This window comes from Haliaeetus leucocephalus, unplaced genomic scaffold (genome assembly GCF_000737465.1).
Source record: "Haliaeetus leucocephalus isolate CR32 unplaced genomic scaffold, Haliaeetus_leucocephalus-4.0 Scaffold656, whole genome shotgun sequence".
Lineage (NCBI taxonomy): Eukaryota > Metazoa > Chordata > Aves > Accipitriformes > Accipitridae > Haliaeetus > Haliaeetus leucocephalus.
Window position 1 is genome coordinate 7,518,367 of NW_010973092.1, and position 23,243 is coordinate 7,541,609.

A 23,243-nucleotide genomic window follows, 5' to 3' on the forward strand; every position below is an offset into this window, starting at 1 on the left:
TGCAGAATTCTGGGATTCATCTGTACTGCCCATGTCCTTGCTACAGGGCAGGAGTTTCTTTTCCTCTTAGAACCCTGTGTTACTAGATCTCAAGATGAGAATTTGGGTGAGCACTCAATAACAGTATAGACATGTTAAGCCAAAAGCAATAAAAGTTTTTTTTTTTTTTTATCACATCCAAGTAGGAAATACAATACAAAAAGATCTGCAGAGATATAGCTGTCCAGAAAAAAAAATGACGCAAAAAATTTACCTAGTACTTAGACTGACATTATTAATATAGAGAGTTCAGTTGATAGTGATTGGCAGGTCTCTCATGGGCTTCCTTCAACAGGTGTTTAGTCCTCATGTGTCCCTTCCTTACTTAAGACTTGTTTTCACAGAAGGCAACTGTGCTTTGCAGGACTCTTTTATCTTCTGATGTGGGTACCCCTCTAGACACCTATTCCAGGACATCACTCCGCCAAGGGCTTTCCAAGGCTTGACTTATCTCAGTTCAGCCTAAATTTATTTGTGTCCTCCAACAGACACATTAGCCTCAAATTATGGCTTAGTCTCTCCCACCAACCCAAAGCATAACCAGGAATAGCTATCAGGAATAACTGGAACATTTAATTATTCTTCAAAATCTCCAATGCTGAAGAATCCCAAATGACCTTTGACATTGTCTAAAGCTTGACTTTCCTTAGTCAGATTTTTTTTCTTAGTATCTCAGGTACATGTCTTTGGCTTCATATTAAGCCTCATATTTGTGAACGTGGTGAAGCACAGATCACTGCCCATGTAAAAAAACCTTTCATGGAGTTGGAGGCTTCTCAGACTTTCCCTATCACTCTTTTTGTAGAAGAAACAAATTAATTGCTCTCAACCTTATACTGCAGTTTGTCTTTCCCCAAACTCTATCATTTTCATGTCCATAGCCTTTATTAATAGCTCTTCTGTAATTATTGCAGTTTAGAAACTGCTCCCTGATAATCACCCCCTGATGTATTAATAGAGGGCAGTTATATGCGCTCTCAATTAAAATTTTAATAATATTTCAGAAGACCTTCTGTAGAAAGCAGTATCAGAGTACAAAACATTGTACTTTCATGGAATTTTTTTTAAAAATAGTTTATGAATCTACTTTCATGTCTAAATACCAACTACGGTACATTATGAATTTGATATGTTACATAGCTAACAAGTTAAGGGATTCTGTCCATAACAGCAACCCTTTCTGAAACAGAAAAGGTCTGGGAAAAGCATAGATTTGATCTCCTTGTGCTGAAATGACCATTTTACCAAGCAACTGATTTATCTTGGGATTTCTAGATTGCTGGAAAGTCTGAAAAGTATTGGCTTCAAAAAGAAAAAGAAAGAAAAATATAATAGTTCTTTTTATTGATCTGATCTAGTTATAACTACTCATAACCTTGGGGCTTAAGTGTTCTCTCTCACTTGATGGTGACTTCGTTTGGCAGGATAGCACAAAAAGCAATGCAAATCCAAGTGATCAGAAGCCCCCCGCTACAAAACCGATCAGAACTCCTGGGATTAGTCTTGTTATTTTTGTCTGAGTTTCACTCAGATGGCTCTATTCAGCTCATTCATCAAACACTGTTGAAAGTCCTGAGGAGTAAAGGACCAGCTCTATAGTCACAGCAGAACGACAAGGACCCTTGTGCTCGGAGAGTTAATGAGCTATAGGGTTTTCTGAACAGCTGTTTATTACCATGGAAAACCCAGGAAGAAAGATCCTTTTGTGATGGCAGTGGCTGAGGTATAGGATTCAGTAGGAAATTGTTGCTTGCCCAATAAGTACAGAGATAACACTGTCTACTTTCACAGTCTACTCAGAGGTCATGGGATGGAGTTGGCACAGAGGAATTCTACCCTCCTGTCCAGCCTTTCCCTGGGCACAAAGTGGACATACCAGTGAGGATTTGGCTTTGTCCCCATTTTCATCTGTGATGCAAATGAACAAAGAGCTTCTTTCAATCTCTGTATCCAGGCACTACACTCCAGAGAAGCAAGAACTATCTCAAGATACCTGGGGCCCTAATAAAAGCATTGGCAAATTTTTCTATTCTTTTACAAATCTTATTTGGTTCCCAAGAGTGTGTCCAACTTCAGAATAAATAAAAAAACAAACAAACGAACAACAACAAAAAAAACCAGAAAAGTTGGGGAACAACACCAGCCATCTTTAGAGCTGAAAACATTTGCAAATTCCTATATAGGTCTGCTATCAAAATCTTTAGGCAAGACATCTTTCCTGGAGCTGTGCTGCCTCAGTCTTTGGTCATAGTCTACTGACCTTTCCAAGTATTAAGTTCCCCTGAGAGCTGAAGTTCTCCAGGACGAATAGCAGAAAAAAGTTATGTGAGTGTTCCCTGACTGTCTTCAGATGAAAAAAAAAAAAAAGTGCCTTAAGTTGCAGCTAAATTAATGATTTTAAAAACAAAATCAAGACTTAACATGGGCAAAAACTACAGAAAAAGGAAGTTGAGGCAATGACTCAGCCGTAATGAGCAGGGCCGGGAGGGATCGTGCAGGGGGGCCATGGTCCAGCACACTAACGCGCTGTCAGCCGTGCTGGGGACTGACTGCATCACTGCTGCTGGAATTACACCGGAGCGAGCCTTGGGCAAGCAAAGGAGAAATTAAGTGCTAATGAGCAGATTGCCCTGAATCACTCTGGATCAAACAGGCTGTAAATCTGGCCAGCTGAGGCCTCCCAGGTGCACGCAGCAATTGCGCGCAATGGGGGAGAAAGACCGAGACGGAGATGCTTGTGGTGCAGAGAGGAACAGGGCTGTAACAGGTTTTAGGGTATCCTTCCCATCCTGCAAGGCACCGTGTGATTTAAAATACATTGCACCAATTTTAAGGAAGGAAATTGTATTTTAAAAAAAAGGTTAACTATTCCAGCAGAGAGTTATTTGGGAATGTATCTGTTAATTGTGTAACTACTGTGAAATGGGTGTATCCAGATGAGACCGTGCCCTACAGCCAACACAATGAGTCTGTTTATAGTGCAATAGCTTTTTCAGGAAATATTAGCTGGGCTGCTGCTGTGAAGTTCAGACTTTTTATCAGCAAATCGTTTTCTCCCAGTAGTTTGCTGTTGTGCCAAATTGCGGTGCTGAATCCGAAGAAAATTCTCCTGGCACTACGTGTATGAATTGGAAATTCAAGGCTTCCAGTCTCAGTAATTTCTTGATCAATCTGTGGTACTTCTGGCAGAACAAAACCAGGATATCATAAAGCCATGGTGATGCAGAGTCGGTACAAAGTGAGCACAATTACTTTTTCAAGTACAACACCCTCATGAAACATAGGGCAGGTTATTGCCTGTGTTGCTAATACACATTGCCCCATCACAAAGATGAATATCTACCATTAGAGCTAAATCATATAGTGTGTCTCGCTGAAAGAGTAATTGCATTAATCTGGCTACTCTTCTCACCGTTACTGGACATGCAAACTGACAGACTAACAATTATCCAGGGATCATTTCTTTAAAAGTTGGTACAAGTATGATTTTGTTTGATTCAAACTGAAATATATATTCCTTTCTCACTAGAAACAACAACAAAAGATGTTTTTCATATCTTCTAATTTTAGAAATCTAGCAAACAAACAGTGGGAACTAAAAGCCAGGCATCAACTCCACCTCAAATCCAGCAGGAGCAGCTCTTCTTTTCTTCAAGTCAGTAGCTCAACACAGAGGATGTTTTCTTAGCCCAGTTCAATTCCCACGTCTTCTTTAGACAGTCTGACCCAATACCTCCTGCTTCCACAGCCTGTGAAATATTCCTTAATGAGCCTTTTCCAGTCTAACCTGCTAGAAAAGTCCCTTTTTCCATAGACTGTTGCAACATTATTTATAGCAGGAGCAGGTGCTCTCAACAACATCTCCCTGTTGAGCAGATGTCGTCTTTCTTTGACTATATAGGCAAAAGCACTTTTAAAAGGAAAAAAAATCTCTCTTTAAAGTGATAATTTAGAGAACAACCCATGTTTTTTAGATCATAAAAATGGATATAAGAATCTCAGTTTGTCACAAAAGAAAATTAAAAATTTCACATATTCCTTTCCTTTCCAGAAAGAAGAAAAACAAACTTTGGGGTAACAGAAGTAGACTTCTTGGCAGATCTAGTTCACTGTCAGGGATCAGGTAATAACGGACCCCTTCCTGAGTGTCTAAGGCCACACATTCCCTTCCCTTTCCCCGCTTCATTGCCACATCCATACAGAAGGTTCATGTGTTTTTTCAGAACCTTCAGTCAGGCTATTATTTTGCTCTTCTAAATCTGAAAATTTGAGCCAAAGAGGTGCTGGTTCATGGGCACTTCAGACCTGAACACAATCAGACTCTTCCCCTGTTCAGGAACCTTACTGGATTTTTACCTTATTTATTTGATAACAAATAGACATTTGACCTTAAAACTAACTTTTCCTAGCTCAGGTCTTTCTTAGCTAGGCAATATTAACACATAGGGACAACTGTATTAGCAGCAAAGTAAACTCAGTATTTCCTAGAAGAAAAATCTTAATTTTAAAGTTTTCCCCAAATGCACAAAAGTTGCTGGTGGAAAAATATTTTAAGTATTTTGTCCTAGGAAAATGGAAATTATTCAATGTGTTCATGAGTCATAAACCCAGGACCGCAGTGGGGTCATTCACAACTACTCAGCAAACCTTTCACCTATGCCTTAGGACTGTGAATAAATTTCAGATTGCTGCTGAGGAAGAGTGATGCAGAAAGGGACAGAGGCTGGTACCCAGATTTTGTGCACGCAAGTGCTGAATTCAGGTATTGCATTCACAAAGCAGCTGAAATAAACCTCCATTTTCCACAAAACCTGATTTAGCTGATTGCAGAGGGTGAGTAACCACACTGGGTAGCTCAGCTGCTTGAGCTTAGATCAACAGAAGCACAGAAAAGTGTAAATAAATTCAACCCACAGAGAAGAAAATGATTGTCTGGACTGGTTGGGGCTACTTCTGGCTTTTCTTTCTCCTGCAGCACTCTAGTGTGTTATCTGTGTGTTCTAATTGTTTCTCACCATTCCTGCTAAACCCTTTGAGTCCTACTCACTTCTTTTTGGCCATTATTTGATAAGTAGTAGAATGGCTTTTAAAAAATGTATTTGAAGCAATTGACTTTCTGGAAGGCTGAGAACAGCAAGGCTATTGTGCAATGGCAACACCAGGGAGCAGATGGTGACATTGATGCTAGTTAGTGAGAGGGATGAAGCTCTCAGCAACTGATGTCTGTGGCAATGAGTGATTTTACATACAAAAAATCTTCCTATACAATCTGTTACCCTTCTGCATATTCATTTAATTCTATCCAATATCCAACCCCTTTTCCTGTAGCTTTCTGAATCTTTTTGCTGTTGTAAAAAATTAATTCATTTTGTCTCGTGTCTGTCACTCATATCTGCATGCATCTGGCTAGTGGAAGAAAACAAGCTAAAAGTACAGCACAAGGAATTTCAGTAACACTGACATAAACGGTTCTGATTTAGGAAGGGATTTGGAAGTCACATCTGCCCTAACACACTGTCAGAAACTGCTACCCTGGTACAGGGTGCTGCAGAAGTGAACATGTGCTAATCCCTCAGCTGCCACAAACCCTCTCCAGAGGGAGCTGGAGCTGGAACTGCAGCCTCCTGAGCCAAATGTGTGGAGGCGACACACATCTGGCTCTGCCATCTCTCCTAGAAAGACATCACCGCTGGCAGAGGAAGACGTGGGCTGCCGGAGGTGGGAGAGCTGCTATAAGGTGACAGGGCTGAGCTGTCAGAGCCCTAATCCTGCTTTCGGTCTCAGTGTACCTCAGGAAGAGAGATGCCTCACGTGAGAAACTACCCGTGAGACAAGCAGGGCCAGACAAACACCACATTTTCCAATCAATTTGGTTTCAAGTCATATTACTTCCTTCATGGAGGGAGGAGGACAGGCAAGTTCAATAAAGGCAACTTTCTTTCAAGAAAAAAGAAAACACACTCTGCTTGAATTTTAGATCAATTTAAAAGTTTTCACCGGACTGGAAAGGAAATATTTCAAGTTGCTTAACCTTCTAATTAGGTCAAATTTGAATGGAGGACACTGCTTTGGAACAAAATTTTTTAAAAAGCACAAGAAAACAAAACTCACAGCTTTTGATGTTGAAGCAAAAGACTGCAGCACTTGCCAGTGAAGCATCCTAGTGCTCCACTCTCTGACCAGCAGACAGCTGGTTGCGCTGGGTTATGGCATCTCATGCATGATGGTGCAAGATGTTCACACATTTAGGATGTTAAGCCATGAAAGAAATGAGTTCAGATCCTGAAGCACCTGGGGCAAGAAACAACTACAAACAAACAAGACCAAACATTACAGTATATAAAGCTTATAAAGATTTTGTGATACTAAGCAGTGAACCCACAGTGCATCTTCAGTAGCCGGGGTTTTCAGCAGAGATCACAGGTGTACTTTCAGTGCCAGTAATGAGAAGAAACAGTAGGTTAAGTACAAAGATATTAAGAAACTATTTTTGATGTGTGAGTCAACAAGGCATAGAGTATTAACCATGTATGATCCTCATGGGCTGACTCTGGGCTTCATCTCAGGGGGGAAGAATAAGAAAGCACATAATTGCTGGTCCCAGCAGGGAAGCAAAGGAAAAAGGGCTGTAACAGCAGCAGAGCTATAGGGGTCCCAAATGTATGAGCTACTGTGCACATACCTTCTCTGGGGGGAGCCTGCACAATCCTAGAGCATAAACAGCAGCAGCTGTTTGTATCCTCATCCTGCTCTGGCTAAGGGGGAGGTCTTTCTTATCCCTAGGAGAAATGTTGAAAAGTATATATCTATATATCCCAATTTTTTCCCAGAAGTTTCCAAGTCACAAGGAAAATAGCCCACAACAACCAAACCAACACAATTCTGTTTAGTCTTTTACAAAAACATGTATTTTACAAAATCCTCCAAATCTTTTCTAAAATTTTGAAGTGAAAGAAATAATTTTGTAGCAAACAAAAGCCAGTACTAATGATCATTAGTACTTCCCAGCATTAACCAGTGAACTTCCAAAGCAAAAACCTTTGAGGATCTAGTGAGAAGATATCAAAGTGAAGAATTTAGTTTGAAGTCAAACTAAAACAATATTCAGTTTTAATCATTAATAATGTTGGGCTTGAATATGCTGAGTAGCAGACAGAAATCCAGCCCGGGATAGCTGGATGCTGACTTTATGACTGAGACCTTTATAGACCAAACTCAGCAGTTCTCTGCTATTTTCCCCAGGAAGCAATGCAGTATTTGGCACTGATAGCTGCCAGGGCTTAATTGTTACCTTGCCCACATTACTTTAATATGGACTAAAGTCCATGAAATTAATTTGTGTTACTCCTTCCACACCGCAGCCACTGTGCGCTCATAGTTTCCTCTTCGACTATCTGTTTTGAGAAATCAATTTTAAAACTCCATGCCTTGCTGCTGTCTATGAATGCTTTCCCTTGGGCAATTCCCCATTGTGCTGTTGACCTGGCGTCTCGCTGAAGAGGACAGCAATTATCCCGTGCAACCTGTCCTGTACAAACAACCCCAAAAGGGTAAAACCCATGAAAGAAGAGTGCTGAGTTGCCTGCAAGTTTCTGAAAGGAGCCGCTGGCAGTGAGATTTTGAGAGGACAGGCATGGCTTGTGTTCCACCTGGTGGCCAGGAGATGACCTTTACTAGCCACAGGCTTTGGTGTCCACCTCGATGGCCACAAGGACTTGCACAAGCACCTGTGGACTACAGGTCACGCTCTGGTCATGAGGATCTGAGCAGCAGCGAGGGGGCGAGGGGAAGCACCCAGGTCTGCCCTGTGGACTGTCTTGGATTAGAGAAGTGCTGGGCATCACCAATGCCTGAGCGGGCACCTCGCGGCAGGCGGGAGCAGACTGGGTCACGGTTTTCTCCAGTCCGTGCATGGTGCCCAGCTCCAGGAAAGAGACAACGGAGGGTCCTTTGTACCTTTTCTGTCTTTTAGGGCTTTGTTATAGGCTGTCTAGGGAAGAGAATAAGCCTTTGCAGGTTCCACTCCTGCTACCATTGCATGACTTACAAACCCGAGGATCGCTGTCTGCCGAGCACTCAGCAACCCAACACAGTGATGCTCAGTGGCTGCAACAGAGACATGCGCCCACTCCTGAGTGTGCTCATAACTTCTGCTGCCAAAATGGGTATGCAGATGCTCTGATCTCTGACAAATCACAGCATATTCTTGGGCCAAACAGTGGCTGCTCTCAGAATGATCCAGTACATCTTCCAGATGCAGCAGGGGCTTCTCTGCTGGATACTCGACTATCAAATCGTTCCCAACAAGACAATTGGCCATGGTGACTGGCCCCAAGGAGGGACTGTATGCTATTTATTAACTGAAAAAGTGTTCAATCTTGCTAATACATTTGCATTTTCCCCAAAAGTAGAACCCCAGCAAATTATTGTCATGGAAAGATTCACTCTCAGGCAACTCTTGGCAGGATACTTCTGCAAGAACTTTCTGTCAGAGAAAAACAACCACCAGATGTCATTGTAGGATAAAGTGTTTAAAAAATTGCTATTCAAAGAGTACAAAGCAAGCTCAGATTGTTTCACTGATTCTCCAGCAATTCCATGCAAGGCATCATTGGGGCCATATGGTCATGTTCTCCTTCACTCATGATGAGAGGAACTGGGGAACCTGGATCAAAGTTAGAGGCTGGATTTCGCAGTAAGTTAAACTCAGAGCAACCAGCCACACAGTGTACTTAGTTCGAACTGTATTGCTTCTTCACCAGTATATAGGGTTTTTTTAATTTACTTTTTTTCCACTTGTATCAGTTGCTTTATTAAACATTACCCCTGTGTATAGACATTTTGATTCACATCTTGATACTGCCATGTTTTCAGCACTGCTGTGACTCTCTGAAAAACATACGCTGGTGAAAATCAACGAATGACAGGTAACATCAGTCACTTATTCAATAAGAAAATCTTGGCCAAAACCTCATTTCTGCAAGCGAATGCTGCTTTTCTTCTACCCACTCATTTCAAGATACAATGAGTGATACAACCCTTTTGCCACTGTCAGAGTCATTGCTCTGTGCTGGAAATAACCATAAAAGTTTACCTACTGTCAATCATCTCTTCAGTATCATCTAAACAGGTGTACTAAGGACAGTCATTGCATAGAGTTTCATAAGTATGAATGAATTCATAAAGTCAGTATGGCAGAGCAAAGTCTTTTCTACAATGGGACTATTGCCCTAAAATCTGAAACAAGTCACTGAAACTGCCAGAGTTGTTCCTTTCTACACGTTACATGCTAGTCACATGGCAATGATCTCTCCTTATCCATAAAACACATGGGTCCTCATGCCTCATCCTTCCTCCAAGCATGCAAGGTGAAATGCTGCTCTGTGGGCACCACTGATCTTGAAGAAAGGAATACAGCTTTCACCCATCTCCAGGGCTGCCCCTGCAGCAATATGGGAATGAAGCCCAATGGGCAGAGAAGGCGAGGCAGCCTTTGGAGACTTGTGTGAGGCATGGTGGCCTTCAGGGTTGTCTTGCAAAGGGCAGCTCTGTTGCTGCCTCCACAGTGCTACCTGCAAAACTTCCTTCCTTCCTCCAGCCTCGAATTTAGGAGGGGAACCCCAGAAGGGAACTTCATGTTCACCTTGTACAGTGCCTACTTCAAGAAAATTCCTCATTCATCCCGGCAGAGCTTCCAGGGACCCTGTGCATCTATTTAATTGGCATAACACGACCAGAGCACACAAAAGGGGTCCAGTTATAACTCCTGCTCCATCTCCAATAAGGTGTCCTTCCCAAACAGCTCATGGTCCTTCCCAAATAGCTCCAGCTCTTTATTGTGCCCCTCCAACCATGTCCCACAGAATCAGAGATGAGGGATGCGTACTGAATCTCCATCCCTATGGCCATGTTGTGGTACACTGACATAAAGCAGCCCTGAGTGGCTGAGAGATTCCAGTCCATTTGGCTCACAGCTGCGCACCTGAGCTTATGCTCCTTTCTGCTGACTCCAACCAGATGGCCAGCTGGGCTGAGATAAAAATCAGCTTTCTGCACATGGTGCACCGCTATTCACATCTCAGAGCTCCTCTGCCAAGACCTGTACTGCTGCACTCTGTTTCTAGGTTATGGTTTCCCCAGTAACACAGAAACCTGTTTTACTGTATGAAGTGAATGAACACTCATAATTATAAAATACAAGTGGGGACCATCTCTGCTTTGTAAGAGCTTGCTTTATTGTTTTTGCTGGCGATATTCCTGCTCCAAATGGGAGTTTGAATTACTGACCACCAGAGGTCCTTTCCAGCCAACATTTCTCTGGTTCTACTATTTTTCTACTATTTGTTCCTCTCTTTGTTCAAGGGAAGGAACTGGGAAGATAGAAATATTATTTTTGGCAGAGAATGAGAATTTTAGTATTTAGGATTTTATGCATAGTATTTTGGATTCTTTTGCAGGTTTAAACTGTTAACAAGCAGAGTGTCAGAGAGCAATTATCAATATTCATATCCAGTTATGTAAGTGAATGGGAAAGTGCTACTGATGATGTGTCTGGCTACCATGTCCAACAATTTTCTCTGTGTGTTACTGGCAGGGAGAAGAGGGAAGAAGATTTTTATAATGGTACTGCAGCCACATGAAAAGGACAAAGGAACAGTGAATAGTTTGATTCCTCACTGAAAAAAAATAAATTATATTGATCTTTGAGCTATTTTTATGACAGAGTTTGGGGCTTAGGCCAGTACTACATGTCCAGGAGGAGTTCTTTTAGGTGTCACTAAAACAGATGTCACTTAGGCTGCATGTGACAATCTTTCCAGTTTGGTTTTGACCTGCAAGACATAAATGCGGCACAGGGTTATATATCTCAAGCCAACATGGTCTTTCCCAATAAATAAAAATGCCTTTGTTTTGAACATTACAGGACACATCATTTCTCTCCCAGAAGATCTCCCGCAAGCCCTGGGACAAGCCTGTGGTTCTCTATGAATCACATTCTCACTTAGTGTACACAAAATTCAATGGAGCATTGCAGATATGAGGAGAGCATCTGTCTCTTGAATTCCAAGTCTAGACCTAATAGTGACATGTTGTACATGTGTTGATGTGTGTTGGTTCCTTTTATCAGGAGGCAATATGTTATATACAAACCCTTCTTGCTGACAGTTGCCTTGCAGCTCATCACATCTAGGGATCTAAGATGAGGGAATGGCACCTTTTCTGAAATTTCACAGATGGTAATCTACCATGACATTCAAGGAATAAAAATTTTCCCTCTCCATTTGAGCTGCCTTGGGCCTGGCCTGATCTTATGACATTCATATTTGCATACCTAAGGTGTAACCAGCTTAGAAATAAACATTGTGATAAATGAATAACACAGCTAAGATATAATTACACACAGAGTTAAGGAAAATTAGGTTTGCAAAATTAAACACTGTGAAGTTAGGAAAGGTGGCCCTAAATCTGATCTTTTAGATCATACTGATATGCATCATCATTAATTGCACGATCATATACTGTTTCTTCCACTGTCTCATCAGCTTACAGGATGGATAATGTTCACTTAGTAAGCAGCTGTTTCATATTGTGTTTTCTCTTCATTTTTCAGTATGTTGCCCTGTGTGTTGTTTATTGCAATTCATCACTGATTTGTCCTGAGATTAGGATTATTCCTTTTTTGCCTGAGATCATACAGGGAAAGGACACCTAGAAATCAAACAACTTTCTCCTTTCCTACCTTCCCTCTAAAAGCAAATAACCTAACAACTTTACTCCCATGAACTGTCTCATGTTTCCCAGAATTGTTTCATTTTTTTTTCCTTATCTGCGTATATCTCTATCTGTACCTTGTCTCCTGGTTCAGGCTGTAAGTGGCTTTGGATGAAATACCCTTGTGCTTTGAACTTGCCAAAACCAAGCAGTTCTTCAGCAACATATGCTGCTTATAGTTTTGTCTGCTAACAAATATTTTGTCTTCCTTCTTCCAGGACATTCTCGAGACTTTTCAGTGAGCTCAGAGGAGCACAGAGTTGTCAGCAGGATATTACAGTGATGGATGATTTAGAAAACTCCAAGGCTGATCAGTTTTAATGGAGTCATGCTAAGGTGCAGCAGGCATGGGGAGACCATATCATTCCAGCATCAAACAGAATTTCTCAAAGGACACCATCGCAGAGCTCAGAATCCACAACCTTATAGACGGGTACTGTTTCCATCTTCTTCTGTCTCTGATTCCTGCAATCATTATGTTTATCCAAATGGACTGCCCAAACAGGAAACAAAATACAAAACAAAACCCCCCAAAATCACAACACCCCTCCCCCCCCATCCTCCTGTGAATAAGGAAGCTTGGGGAACAGAGATAATAAGCAGCTAGACTATCCTGTAGCTCCCGTCTGTAGGGACACATTCACATAAAGTTGCTGTCGCAAACTAATTGCCTGTGCTGACTCATTCACAGAATCATGCAGGCCACAGACTGTAATTATCATGTCATAATTATCACTTCAATAGCACAAAGAGTGCACTCTTATCTGATATGATAAAATAGTTCAATTAATTTTAAACAGAGGGAAACACTAGTACATCCTTACAGCCTGGCCACAGAGACAAAGCAAGCTGTCAGAATTAGATTATTGATTTCATGTTCTTTTCTGGCTTTATTAATTTTCGTTCATGCATTACAGCCACCATTTTTCATGCACTTAGCAGATTTTAATTCGGCATAATAGAGAAGAAAAAGAGTAAGATTAGATATAAATTCAGGAGAGAGACAGAGATAATGGAAAGAGAGGTAAACTACAGGTAATATTTACAGTGGAGGTACTGGTGATTTCAGTAAGCACGAATCTGTTTCCACTGGGAGCAAAAGGTTGCAAGGTGAAAAGAGGAGAGGAATTGCTTATTGTTGTCAGCGGTAGGGCTTCTGTTTCTCTTTACAAATCAAAATAAATTGCTGCAAAATTAAAGCTTATATCTGAAACAAGGGAATTCTACAATGGAATAGAACAAAAGTACCCTTTAATGACGATACTTCCAATTTTTCCAGCTCAATAGCTTTTATAAGCAGTTTCCTTTGGGCTTGTTCCTGCCGTGTGCTCCAGGGACAAATGCTGTGTAGCATGTCAGAGTGATTCTCTGCAATGTTACCTGATCAGTCAATGAGTTCTGTGCTTTTAAAAAACACGGTGAGCCTGGGAATCTCATAGGAAACCTAATGTACAAGACTGTGGTAAACTAATTCTTTTAGTATCAGAAAACTTTCCAATGAGTGCATTGCGTTACCATGGTTGCAAGGCATTTCGCTATTCCAGAACTATCGCCTGTCAGCACTGCTCAAAAATAATAGAAAAGTCTGAAATAAATAGTTCCGAAAGAAATTGGGGTTAAAGAGTTAAGATTAGGGTTAAATTTAGGGTCAGTGATTCTCCTGTTTTCTAATGAGAAAGGCAGAAAAAAGCCTTGTATGAGGGAAGCTGTATTTAAGAACCACAGCAACCAGAAGATCCCAGGATTTATCTGCAGTGCAGATCTTGCCAGCTCCAGGAGGGAAAACCCACGGAGCTGCGTAGCGGTCAGCTCCTGTCTGTGCTCTGCAGACACCAGGGCTGCGGTCGCCTCCTTGGGCTCCAGGACTTCTGGCAGCACAGAAAGTGAGCCCTTGTGGGAAGGTGGCAGAGGACGGCTATCTCCCCAGCCTCAGATGCTCTAACTGGGGTTTACTAACAGCTCGCAGCCACCCTGCCTGTGTTACTGCAAAACCCAAGCTACGGCTGCACTCCCGTGCTGCGCTGGAAGGCTAGACTTCAAGGGTGGGCGAAAAGCGTGTTTGTGGGGTAGGTATGAGATTTTAGAATTATAACCCAGGAAATTTCTGTGATGACTGCACCTACCAGAGGACTTTCCACTGAGCACTGCCAAATTATAGGAGGAACAAGGGTAAATTAGTTTGGGTCACAAAATCAGAAGTTAGGTTGCACCCTGAGTCTGCAGTTTCTTTTCTTAGGTATCTCAGAAGATCCAAATGCCGGTGGCAAGCTCTGCTAAACAAGGTCTCAGCACGTCCTGGTACAACAAACTCCAGGAACTCCAACATTTCTTTCAGAACATAATGAACTTTGCAGTGGCTTGTCTTCCCTCAGCACCCTCACTCTCCACACCATGCCTTACAATCTTTATTGCAATTATCCTTACAGCATACCTTAGGTGGGCTAAACCTTGTTTTTACAGGCTTCTTTCTACCCACTGGTTGTAGAGAGTGCATACAGCAATTAGGCTCCTTAGACACCCGAGTTAAACATCTAAAGTTTTCTGGGATAGGAGCCAGGTCTGAATGACCTGACAGAGCATACCTGAACTTCTGTGATATAGGAACTTTAATTGAATTTCCCAGTGCTCTAGTAGTTTACTATCATCTCTGTCCTAGAGGTTTACCTAGAGATCTGGTGCTGTTCAAAACCACATGGATAAGGTATGCATTTCCCTTTGACATCTGAACTAAACTTTGGGATGATGCAGTCAACAAAGTAAAGATTAATCTGAGATACCAGTCCCAGCTCTTTCTGCTGATGGAGACTCACGTCCTGCAATATTACACATGTTGGCAGTAATTCCTCATCTCCCATCCCTTGAGGGGGAAGCTGACAAACAGCAAGGCCAAGAGCTGCCTTCAACTAGAACACAAACATGCGGTTTGAGGCTGCCATGGATGCCTGCCAGGCATATAGCCAACGGCACTGAAATTCACCGTGGCTGATTCTCAGCTCATAAGAATTCCGGGCTGCCAGAAGGGCAGAAATACCCCCGTGCTTTTCGGTTTGTACTGTGACTTCTCCAAATTTAGACTATAAGGCAATATCTAGTAAGATTCAGGAAAGCAAATGACTCCAAAAGCAGGTTAGGGGTTCTGCCTTCTGGCCACCTCAACAGCCAGGCTTTGCATCCAATAGCTGGCTTCATGTGCAAACCCTTTCCTTGTAATACAAGCTCTGAAAAATTGAGCTCTGCCCTCTATCAGTTGACATTTTTTCGTACAGCACATCCTGTATTATAGGCAAAGAACAGAGGTTATATGTTGTAACACAGCATCACAGGACTGAACATAGCTGTTGAAGGAAAGAGTCAGTAGTGTTCTCCATCATCCAGACTGATGTCAAAGAGTTATCCCCAAAGAAATCCTATAAAGCCTTTGTACACAGCTTGGAGGGGCAGATATTGATTGTATCCTTCTTTGACCAGCTAGAGGATCAGATAGGTGCTACAGAAAAGTGAGGATACATAGCCAGATAAGAGGACACTAGAGTTGTCAGTCAATCAGTCCATGGAGCAATTTGCCCTAGAAAAGTTTCTGGGGAGTCAGAAAGGACCCAGCTAGATCCCAGTCCTTCCTAGCGGTCTCCACTGTATGACACACTGCTTCCAGGTCCCTTTCTCAGGGTGCAACACTTCTGGGACCAGTGAGTGTCCTTATTTGATAGTGGCCAGGCAATTGCCAGTCACTATTGCTATGGGAACCCAAGATGTAGGAAATTCAACACCACAGACTGCTTCATCCCAGTTCTCTCCTTGTGCCAACTACTTGCTCCAAGGGCACCTAAAAGGACATCCTCCCTGGAGATGCTCCACTGTTAAAACAGGTACAAGGAAGCACTGATTGCTGCTCAGGAGGTTATGGCATTCGGTTCACCTCTAGTAACTTGTTCAGTGGATGTAACCCAACAATTTTAACTGAGTGTCCATATTCAGGAGCGAAAGCACTACTGACTTCTGCTACTCTTCTGCTACCTTCTGGTTCACACAATATAGAATGCATTGTTTATTTTTGCCACATAGCTCTCTCACACCATGTGCTACCTGATTATCTCATACCCTGCAAAGTGGGCAATTCCTGCTGCAGATTTTGATTACTGAGATTGCCAGCTTCTCAAAGATGACATCAAAACTTAGCAGAAAAATCTAAATCATGCTGCCAGTTTGATCTAATTCTCTTAGGCATAACATAGTAGCTAAAAGCAGCAAGCAGAGATAAACATTGTTTCTGCCTAGGTGTAAGAGTCCATCCAATCAACTACTCCTTGGTACATCGCTGTTTAGGAGTGAACATGACTTAATTAATATAGTATGTGCAGTTACAAGGCTATTTATATATTCATAGAAAAATGACATTTTTTCTGAAAGTAGGGATGTAAAATGCATGAATGTATTTATGCACGCCTCATAAAAAGGGCTTAGCATACTAGTTGATGTTAATAGCAAGCTTCCACTGACTACATTGATGCATAAATTTTTGACACATATGCACAAGTCAGGTAGTGTATTTGCATTCTAAGCTGGGAGTTTGAGTTCTAGCTTTCTGGGGCAGAAACTGCTTTTAATTACATGTGATGCATAGCACAGGAAGGCTGACAGTGCTAATCGAAAGTTAACAAGCAGGAAGGATTTGTTCTTTGAAAGCTGAAATTTCCAAGTAAGCCTTTACATCTAATCCAGCTTGAGCTAAGGAGTGGGAGAAGAATTGCAACTGGACTTTTGTGACCTCTTCAAAAGATTGTCAGTTGAGTTTCTGCTCTCCCAGAGAGACAGACATAGTTCTGGCCCCGTCAGGGAAATAAACAAGGGAAAAAAAACTATTGCACAAAAGCAAACTGGGAAAAAAGTTTCTCTAAGTTGACATTTTTTGCTGGGTGACTGCCAGATGCATGCCAATTCTTCTCTGCATATTGTTTGGGATTTGCTGGTTTCAGCACTAAAATGAACAGTCATGGAAGGTTTCAGTGTGTTTGAAGATTAATTTCACATAATCGCAACAAAGCTGAAGTCAACAAGCTGAATTTAATTAGTACCCTGACAGCTGGGAGGCAATTAATGCCCTTAAACTTTCAAGTGCTCTCTTGCTTGTATTTTTCCCCTTGCCTTACTCTTACTCATTAGAAACATGCTTCAGGGTAAAGCTGACCATGGTGTTAAATTACCACCTTGTCATCAGAACCATAGAAACTTCCCAGTTAGACATCAGCTTTTTCACCAGAACAAGAATCAAGGGCATCTCTGAATGGTATGAGCTGCAGAGTACCGCTAACATGTCTCTGTCTTATGGTATCAAGTCCCACTGTATTCATCCTCCAAGGTGTATAACTAAAGGAATATTCCACATTGACTGTGGCAGGAATTTTTTATCACCTTATAACCTTTCAGATTTCTGTATTGGGTACTAAAGTGTAAGACAAGCTTTGCAAAAGGACATTAGTGTGCCAGCAATTTAGTTAGGAATTTAATGAACACCTCCTATGAAGCTTAATATACCCCATCTTGCATCTGAAAGGAGTGGGGTTACATATCTCTAGGGAAAGTAAGCATTAAAAAATTCCCTTTTGTAATGGCTTCATTAATAGTGAGATCTACACAACATGCAGCATCAGGACCATTACACTTTGAAACTGGAAGAAATCTGCTGATTCAGCAGAGTACACTTTGTGTTTAAGTCCCCAGATAAAATTCCAGTGTTTAGGTCCATTGTGAATCAGACAAAAGAAGAACTTCTCACAGGATCAGAGATTTTTGTGGGTGTTTTGGCACTTTCACTATTCCAAAATTTAAATGTTTTATCTTGCTTTGCTGGGCTGATGTAAATTTCTTTTATTTCTGTTAACATTAAACTGCATTTTCCTATTCCAGCAGCTTTCCCAATGCACTTAAACTTGTCTATCTGCTGATGAGCAAGGCACTGTCTTGCCAGCCACAGAGGGTTCCATAACATACGGCTATACATGCACGTGGCACTGTCTATTAGATAGCCCAAACAGGACTCAAAACAACTTTATGTATAAAATAAATCCCCACGACACAATATGACAATGCAGTTTAGCACTTTATTGAAGAGGTTACTTCAGCCGAGTAAGGTATTTTGGTTTGGGTTTCCTCTATGGAAAAAATGATACTTCCCAGAACAGTTACATTTGTGAAATCCTTGGATAGTGTAAAACACCCATCTTTAAGGGTTCAGATCAGAATACATTGGGCTTTTTTGGAAAACTACCTTCATTGTACCAAGAGGTCAGTGGAGTACGGCTGGGATTGGAAACCTCTGTGGCTTCCTTCTCTGTTGGGTTCAGTGGAGAGCTAAGTCTTTCGACTGGCAAATCACAGCTATGTCTGTGTGTGCTCAGTCTTACTGCCGTCAGCAGAACAGAATCTGGAAAAGAAACTCAGCCCAATAGTTTTGCTTTATGTCTACATTTCGGTGAGTACCGTCAATTAATGATCTGTTGGCAAATTAACACTGCACATGGCAATTGACTGTGGTAATGAAGTTATAGAGTCTTCTTTATGGTTTATTAGTACAATAATAAACCACACTCAGCATGTAATAATGGCACACAGTTAAATTAAAGACTTGCTGATGCCTTATAAACCATTTTGAGAAACATTCTTGTAGCAATTGGTAATAGTCTTCCCTGTGAGCACAGGCAGGCTTTGCTTTGTATTCTGCAGATATGGTTCTGTCGATATATTTTTTCTATTACTCTTGCATTACTAACAAAGCAGGTCGGATAGTGGAAAAACAAATTGACTGGAATATTTACTTCAAATTGAACTAATTTTTAAGCACTTTGGGTGAAAAATAAGTCTTGGCTTCTTCGGACTGCATCTGTTTCTTCTATTATGAGGAAATATAACACTAGAGTTGTTCATCACTGTCCTCTCAGACAGAGCCACCAGATGAATTTTACAGTGTTTCTCAACACCTGGCAACTTGAATTGACTATACAGCTTTTTAAAAATTATCAGGGGCTAAATCTATCCTCCCAAGGCAGACGGGTGAAAAGTACTGTTGTGTGACCCAGGTTTTACAGTGAGTTTCCCTCAAACTTTCTACTTCATGTGTGTGACCAAGGTCCTCCCTGTTTAGAGATGAGGTCTTATTTCAGAATCCCTGCCTGTTCACTATTTGATCCTAAAAGTGGTGAGGCATTCACACAGAGCCAAAGCTCTGTGCCTATGCACCTACTAAGTTCAAACCACCCAGAGAAGCCTGGCTCCAAAGTACTTTCAGATCTGCTTTACAGCCCCTACTGTAATGTAGGAGCATTATTTCTCTCCTCGTCTTGCAAGAATGGCAAGTACTTTTGCTTTATTCAGTGTTGCAATATAGGATTCATGCTGTGAATGATCAGGCTCTTAGAGGGGCCTGTAATGGCAACTGTATGCTGAATTTAACAACAGACAAAAATATCTGGAACTCTCCAGACTTCTCTCTGTAGGAAGCCAAAGCAATGTTTAGGCAAGCTATTATCTGCCTCTTTCCAGAAAAGCTGCATTTCTTCCCTCCAGCTCCCACTGCATCCCACTAGCCACTAGAGGACATCCCAGACCTCGCCAACTGCTGGCCCTGCTCACAAACCCCACGCTGACACCAGCGTCCCGGTCTCCCTCAGTCCAATATTAGAGTTGATGGGTTTTTAGGTCAGTCCAGGTTTTCTTTTTTCTGTCTGACAGAAGGAATAGAGGAGGAAAAGCAGTCTTTTTCCTGCCCTTTAGCTGTCTTGTCTGCTTAAACTGAAAACTCATTAGGCAATGGCTAAGTCTGGTATGAGGTTTGACTGTAGGCCTAGGTATTACCCACGTGTCTGATTTGAGATTTTTCTCTTAGTCAAAATACTGAGATGATGCTGTAGTCAGTGTATGTAATGCACCGCCCTGACTGGAGCAAAGACTCCATAATAGAGGAGAACTCTTAAATGAGCATTTGAGATGTTTGCTTGAAGTTCAAGAAGACGCCAGGTCATGCTCCTGAGCTGAACAAGAGTAGTCTTCATTGTGCTGATATAGGCACGCTTTCAGGAGCCCCACAGAGAAATCTGCACCTTCCATCCGTGTTCGTGAAGGCTGTGACTCCAAGATGAGAGACAAAAGGAATGAGTCCATTAGAAACCCCTGAAACTTTTAAATTTTCCTTTCATAAAAGCTAGAGCACAGACAAGGACAAGGTGACCACTGCCTTCTCCCAGCAGTCATCTGAGGAGGTGGCCAAGCTATAAAAATAAGAGTTTACTTCAGGGGATATGCATAAAACTTCACTTTAGCCAGTGCAAGGAGGCTTGACAGGGGCTCTGAGGAGCTCTCAGAACTTCTCTCCATTGACTGCAGTGGGACACTCATCTCCCTAAACCAAGGCTGAGAATACATCATTCTAGTCCCAGCCCAGAACTGTGTTTAGTGCATCTTTTTGTGCCTGCATGGCACTGCCAGGACCTAAAACTTCCTTTGTGACAGGCATCTATAAATCCTGCATCCCCTCCTCCTCACCAGCATCTGCAGATTCTCCACCAGGGCATAGTGGTTTGCAGTAGGTCCATTTTCTTGCTATCTCTCCCTTTGTTTTATCCCTCAGAAAAGCTTACTCAGCATTATATAAGTTCTGTGCAACAGAAGGTTCCTTGTGAACACTTTTATAATATTAGCCTCTTTAAGACTGCTCCCATTAAGGAGCTTAAAATCTTCTTGAGGTCTCCAGGCTAACGCAGTCTGAAGACTGGCAGTGTTTTCTAGCCACCTTTGACAATGTCATTTGCTTGAATTGCCAAATTCCCCTCTCTCCCCTGTTCTTACAGGCACTACAAGTAGTTTCTGAAGCAATTTAAAGAATACCTGACAGATTCTGCTGAAGCTGAATATCCTCACGGGGCAACGGAGAAGTCAGCAGGGAAATGGAGAGCATGCAGCTGTGTCCTGCTGTCACAAGGCAGTCTGGTTTAATTTTCATTCAGCTGCTCCTAGCTGGTCACTTCTATGCCCAGCTTCAAAATGCTAATCCAGAATTTCTTATTAATTAATGAACTTTGCCCAGTGGGAAACTGCTTACTGGGGGAGATCTGTGCCTGAGACAAGCAGTGTCTCTATAAGTCTAATATCCTCAGCAGAAGATGCTCAGTAAACCCAACTGTGTGCATACGCACTAATTAATATGTAATAAATACACCTAGTAATGCCACTGTTTAAAGACTGGCTCATAAATGCTGACTGGACTCAAGGAGCTGTAACAATTCGTAATGAGCAATTATGAGCAATGACTTTCTTCTTCTTTAGTGCTTTGGAAAATGTCTATCTAGCGACAGTGTGAAATAAAGACTTGCAGGAACAAATGGAGCAGCTCAAACTGTGGCTCTTCTCCACCAGCTGGCCTATAAATGGAATGATTTCTGTTGTAGCCAGTTTCACTAGTGCTTTTTGTGGCTTGTCCTTGCCCTGGTCCCATTGACACTAATGGGACAATATTTCACAGGCCAGTTAGTCACCACTAGGTAGCAACATCCTTCCTTCTTTTGCAGGATGGGAGGAATTTCAGCTGTCTTATGTTACGGTTCAAATCATACTCTCACTGCCCTAAGAGGTAGTCCAAACTCTTTCACTCTCTTGCTGTAGAAACCACCGCCACACTCTCTCTGACCTTTATGAGGACAAGAGGCTAATGATAACACTCTCTGTTTGTTTCAGAAGAACCCAAACACTCATACTAGAATAACCTAGAAAGCACCTGTTCCCCCTTATTCTTAGAGCAGAGAGCTTGAGGTGTTCAGCAACGTCAAACTGGTGAGCTTTGCAATGTCTGCTCAGAAGAGGGAATGTTGTCTGTGTCCCAGGGCATGCAGATGGATTAGAGGATCTCTTGGATCCTTTTAAGTATGAATCTACAGGGCCACGGCCAGAGCAGATCTGAGAATTTGGAGGGTGTGAATTTAAAGGGTGGTTGGGGTCAGGAATGCAGATTGCGTGTATTTGTAACGCACTGCTGTGGAGATTATCTGTAAGGATGAGGTCTGGGACATTCAGGTTTCAAAGCACATCTCTTGTTGGAGAAAAACAAACATTGTTATCTTCCATCCCTGTTTGAAGGGCAAAGGTAACCAGCCTTACTTTTTTAACACAAGTTGTACAGTGGACTGGAGATAGCTCAAATCTGATTTCAGAACTACCCTTACATTTTAGATGAAGTTATTTGAGAAGCCACTAAGGTTTTCTGATTATTGATTGCCGTGCTTAAAATACAGTGACAGATGCTCAATGCTGAGACCTATCCCTACTAAAGAGATGGAATGAAGAAAAATATTTGGATGTTAGAAGGGTAATATCGGCAGCATCAGCCCCTCTGAGAGATCTCAAATCTCAGACTGCAATTGCCTATCACTTTGTAAAACTTTGATCTGAAGCATCTTGGATAATAAGTTAAAACACTGGCTTATTTTCATTGATCATATGCCAATAAATACCCCCTCTGTTATCTCTGGACAATTTCATGTCCATTGTTCTCTCCTCTCTCAAACTGTTCAGACATCTTCATTGCATAAAAAAAAGAGAACACATGATATGGTGTATTTGTGGGTTACCTTTGAGTTCAGACTAATTTGCTGTCACGTGATTTCTGAAAGACTAACACATAACTGTATTTTGCTAGTGTTTTTGTAGACTGCAATAATTTTTCTGAAAAGATAATTTAACTAGACAGGACCCTTCCTAAAACTTTAGTATAGAGTTGGTTGTGGATTTACAAACAAAAATGTTTGAATGATCTGGCTGCCAAATGAAACCTCATCAGCACTTTGTATTACATTATATTTTTATATGATATTATATTTTTATATTATATTATATTATGGTTTCCTTTGCTTTGTTTTGCTTTGCTTTGTTTTGGTTTAGTTTAGTTTTTAGCTCCTTTGGAATGTGTTTTTCCACTCTTCCAGTAGCAGTGTGATCAAATTACAATAAACAATATATCCTTAACAGTGTGGGTTCTGGTGTTCTGGCTAACTAAGAATAGCTATTCATTGCCTCACCCCAGAAGCCAGACTATGTAAGGGTTACTAGCTCTAGTGCAGAACAGACCCAGACTGAAGATCTTTCTGGGAGCAGTGGAGGAATCAGCTACTTTCAGGAGAAAGGTGTATGAAGAACTTTAATCTTGGATTCTGCTCCAGTTGCAGTAGAAACAAGGGTCTAAACCCAACTTCAGGAGGGATTTTGATATGCCTTGGCTCTCTTTGCCAAAAGAACTGCTCCATTCTGTTGCTGGCCAGGGGCTACAGTATAGATGAGAAGTGACTGAGATGACAGCCATGTGGGTGAATTTGCTCTTCCCTAATACTGCTAACAGCATCTGTCCAGGAAAGCTTTTCTGTTAGAGGAAGAGCAGCTGTAGGCATTATGCC